Source organism: Lissotriton vulgaris, unplaced genomic scaffold, assembly GCF_964263255.1.
Source record: "Lissotriton vulgaris unplaced genomic scaffold, aLisVul1.2 SCAFFOLD_1883, whole genome shotgun sequence".
Taxonomy (NCBI): domain Eukaryota; kingdom Metazoa; phylum Chordata; class Amphibia; order Caudata; family Salamandridae; genus Lissotriton; species Lissotriton vulgaris.
The window spans coordinates 415,338-420,491 of NW_028249501.1; positions in this window are offsets into that span (position 1 = coordinate 415,338).

Below are 5,154 nucleotides of genomic sequence, written 5' to 3' on the forward strand. Positions count from 1 at the left end.
TGCTGGCAGGTCACGGTGCAAGCAGTGGCGGCGTCGTTGCTGAAGTGCTGACAGCAGCTGACGAGCTAGAATTGATGGCGCCTGCATCGGTTGGCCAAGGCTGCAGTGCGGGATAAGGGTGGTGCATCGTGTAACTTTATGAGTAGTGCCCTCAAACCATGGTGCAAGCAGCGGTGTCGATTTTGGTGGAGAGCGTCGTCGTCGGGGATACCAAGGCATCGTCGTGAAGTGAGGCGGTGCGGAGTGCAGTTCCCACAGGTCGTGGTGCGAGCAACGGCTTGGTGGCGGCATCAGCAGTCGTCATTGGTGAGACTAGGGTAGTGGTGCGGCATTGCAGCGGTGCCCTCTGCGTTGCCTTCAGGACACGGAGTCGGCAGAGGCGTCGTGGATGTCGTCGAATTGCTTTTCTTCTGTTGCAGCACAAAGACCACACAGTCCCTAGTGCTGAGGGCAGAAGAGCTTGAAGTCTTTGCTGTTCCTGAGACTTCTTGAACAGGGGGCAAGCTCTCCCTCAAGCCCTTGTAGAAACTCACAAAACTAGATTGCGGAAAGTTCAGTCCAGTCTTTTCTCTGCCCAAGGCAGAAGCAGCCACTGCAGGTCAACACAGCAAAGCACACAGCAAAGTAGTAGTCCCTCCTCCCACCATCTCCAGCTCTTCTTCTTGGCAGTATTCTTGGTCCAAAAGAGTTCTCAAGATCAGGGGTCTGTGCCCCAGTATTTGTATCCAAAAATCCTTTGATCCTCTAGGCAGAGAGTGTCTGTGCCCAGTCAGAACCAGTTCTGCCTTCTCTGGTGTGATTTTTGGGCAGGGGGTGGCAACGGCATTGTCAGAGGAAAACCAGGCCCTTTGAGGTGCAAGTAAATCTCCTCCCTCTTCCCCTATCGCAGCCCAGGTCTATTCAGCCCTTTCCTGACCTACCTAGACTATCGGGAGCCACTGTTGCCCTTGCTTCCTAGCCATCTTTTGTCCAAAACCCAGACAGGCAATCCACATTCCAGCAGAGGCACATGGGATGACAGAGCCAGAAAATATGTACTTCCTAAAAGTGGTATTTTTAAATACAGAATTTAAAAATCATCTTTACTAAAAGATGCATCGTTAGATTCTGAGTTCAGGCATACTACATTTTATTTTCCTACCTAATTCCCCGGGCCAGTTTTGTCTATAAGATGTTATAAACAAACTTCCCATTCTGTCCTATGAGGAACAGGAAGCCTTGCAATAGTGAAAAACGAAATTGGCTGTAATTCCCTATCAGGACATGCCACACACACACCAGGGCATGTCCTACCTTTCACATACACCGAACCCTGACCACAGCAGTACCTTGGACCTACCTTAGGGGTGCCTGACATGTAAGAAAAGGGAAGGTTAAGGACTGGCAAATGTGTGCACTGGCCAAGCCAACATGGCAGTTACCAACTGAGACCAGACTCTGCAATGGCAGGTCTGAGTTAACTTTTTAAGGCTACTCACGTGGGTGGCACAAGCAGTGCTGCAGGCCCTCTAGTAGCATTTGATTTACAGGCCCTGTCACACTCACTGCACTTTACTAGGGACTAACAAGAAAATAAAATATGCAATCATGGAAACACCAATCCATAGCACAATTTCCACAGGGAGCATATGCACTTTAGCACTGATCAGCAGTGGTAAAGTGCCCGGAGTCCTAAAACCAACAACATCAGATCAGTAACAAATAGGAAGAAGATGCAAAAAGTTTGGGGATAACCCTGCAAAAAGCGTCATTTCCAACAAGTGGCGTAACATAAAACGCACAACTAATTAAATGACAGAATAACAGATCGCAACATTATAGCAAATACATCAAGACTGTCAATGCTTATTTTGTAAAAAAATAAGTGTCAGGGCCCTTGTCCGGAAGCCACTACTGCTTGCAATACCCACTGTCCCTGAAAGTACTACTAATGACAGAACCAGCAAAAGTACTAGCCATCACACTCCAACAAGTGTGACAATTCAGACTATTCCGGGTCTCCAAAGCTATAAGAATGACTTGGGAGTAAATGTTATTGCATTTTGAATTAATAAACAACTTGTATTGCGTCCTGTTCTATATATGACAAACAGCACCACCATGTGGCAGACTGTCATAAATGCCGGTGTTGACAAGTGCTGGCACCAAGCACTGGAAATCACTGGTTCAAATTGAGCCCTGAAGACAATACAACACAATGACATAATAGCAACCTTTTTCAGCAGCACTACAATGGACTACAAAGCTATACAACATAAAACAGAAAGAAACAGAGACAAAACAGTACACAAAAGCACCACACAACAAAAAGTCACAACCTAATACAACATAAATGCAAATATGTGCTGTGTGTTGATTTTTTGTGGTGTATAGTGTTGTGTTTTTTGTGTTATTACTTTGTTGCTTTGTTGTATTTTTTCTGTTTAATTGTGCTGTTACTGTTTCATTGTTGTGTTATGTTGTATTGAGTTGTTGTGTTCCTTCACTCTTAGGCCCTCGTTATGATAGCAGTCGGCCGAGCGTCCGACCACCATCGCTGCCGGCAGGTATCCTTCCGACAGTGAGTCGGTGGTCCCACCTGCCCAATTATGATCAGACCACCATGCAGGTGGTCAGAAAGTGCATTTTCCTACTGCGACTTGTGCTGGAGCCCAGGAAACGGTCTGCAGCACAAGCCATAGTAGGAAATGGCCGTTTGTGCACATCCATGCCTGGCACACGGTGCATGGATGTGTGGGGGGCACTACAAGTGTCCCCCGGGCCATGGGGGATGGGGGCACTGCTTAGGCACCCAAAGTCCCTAAACAGCTGCCTTGTCATGGCGGTCGGACTGCCATGAATAGGCAGCCAGAAACCTACATCCTAATGCCTACAGCAGTGCAAGCTCGGGCACCGCCTTCATTGTAGTGTTAGGAGTCCAACCGGTGCCCGATGGGATCCTATATCCTGTTTGAGGGGGCGGTCTTCATCCCGACAGCAAATGGTCTGACCGCCTGGATCATAATCTGGCAGTCGGACCAAAGGACTGTCAGCTGGTTGATCCGCCACTAGCAGGCTTTCGGTGGCAGTTGAGGTTCCGTTACGATTTGAACCCGTGTTTTCAACATTGTCGTAAACTCATAATTTTGGTATCAGTGAACCGCAAATGATCCATTTAGCATATCCTGGTGTTTTCGCTATGTTACGAGCAAGAGCACTCTTGTTATAAACACATTTCTGATTTACCCATGGCATCCATCTTAGATTATGGCAGCCATTTCGTATTCTTGCCCTCACATAGTCAATGGACACGCAGTGACCTCTGATCAACCCATTTCACTTAAGGACACGTAAGCTTTTGCCGGCGATTCACCTTGCTAGTGACACGTGCACCTTAGGACAGAAAACGCTGTGGCCGCATGACTCGGCAGAAGCTGCCTCCCCAGCCTGAGGCCAGTCCTGCTATACTGGTTCTCGTGTTCGTTGGCCTGATCATGATTAGGCGGCCGAAGCTGGTAGCCTTGCCCATTTACGACCCACAAACATCTCTTATCCTGCTTTTCTATCTTCTGCACCTGGCTCTGCTCCTTTCCTTCTGGGCCTTTATTAGAGGGAGGTAACGAAATTTACGATGAGGCGGTCCGGCTCTTGAATGAAAAGTTGACATGGGATTATGATGGAACAGTGGGAACCCCTCGTTCGTAATGTTTTGACATCAGATATTGTTGACGATTCTTGTGTAACGCCAAATATTTATTGTTTAGGACATGAAGGTTTAGAAATGTACTAGCATGTGAAGAATGTTGCCCCAAGCTGAAAATTTAGTATTTAAGGAGCAACCCACTTTGTACAATTCGAACAGGCTCCTAGATTCTGCCCGTGTGTAGTTTCTGTGACTTCTGTGTCCCTGCAGTAATAAACCTTTGGTCTTTGACGCCACCATCGAGAAGCCCGTGTTTCTGTTTATTTGTGCACCGAGACAGGTAGAACTCAGGGGTCTTCGGGTGTTGTCCCTGACACCTCTGGACAGTACCAAAAAGTCCAGAACTCCAATTGGCGCCCAATGTGGAGCGACGTCATTCGGTACCGGTCCAAAAGCCTGAAGAGTTCGAGAAGCTTCGTGTGAAGATTCCAGAGGGAGGCGCCCCACTTCATCGATCCCAGCATATCGCAAAAGTGGCCCGACGTTCTCTTCCACGAGGGTTCCCGTTCGGACGGCTGCAGTGGTCCGCTGCCTTGACTGTCGCCCTGTCTTGGACCCGAGGTGCAGACCTTAGTACGGCGAGACGAGACGGGTTTCTCCTTGGTGACGTCTTCAGTGCCTCAGTTAAGTATTAAGTGGTTGCTAGTTGTTTGGTTACTTCGTAAGGGTTTACTCCTGTTTGGATAATCCTTTTAGTTCTTGGTTTGGTTTGGTTTCGTAAGATTATCGCTGGTTGTTCTAGTTACGATAATCATTTGGTTTAGTTTGGGTATCGATACATTTGTTCGCTTTGGTAGGCCTAAGTTCTTGGTTCGAGTGCGCACTTTTGTTTGTGTCTGTTCTGTGTTCCGGTTTATAAAATGGTAAGTCGGAAAAATTGTATGTTGTCGTGTTTTGGTTGCAACAGGGATTCCCGGTTGGAGGACTCATGTCTGGTTCCTCCGATTGGAACTCCTCTTTATGATCTTTATTGTAAGTTCGGTGTGGGTCCTATCTCTTATAACGAGGTATGGATCCGATATACAGAGAAAGATGGTGTCCTTAGTTGGCCACTGCACGGTAGTTTTGAACCCGAAATTCTTGATAATTTAGAAATGAAATTATTTAAGAAGAAACCCCGGCCGGCAATGTTTGATTCTTTCCGTTATTGGCGAAAAGAATCCAAACAGAGAGAAACTAAAAAGTTGAAGAAAGAACAGAAAGAGCAAGAGTTGACTTTAGAACAGTCTGCCAAGCAAAGCGATGGAGGTGGCCAATAGAGAGCGTAATTTAGCGATAGACAAGTGCTATCCTGCCTTGCCATCGAGTACAGCTAAGATAGTAGAGGACCCCGAAAAAGATCCCCTGTTGTCTTACTTGTTGAGGTCACCCCCACCGTATGCACAGGGTGCTACAGCTCCACCTTTACCGAATGTTCAATTACCGGATGCTGGACAGCCTGGTATTCCTGCTCCTGCTCCCCTGAATCAAGC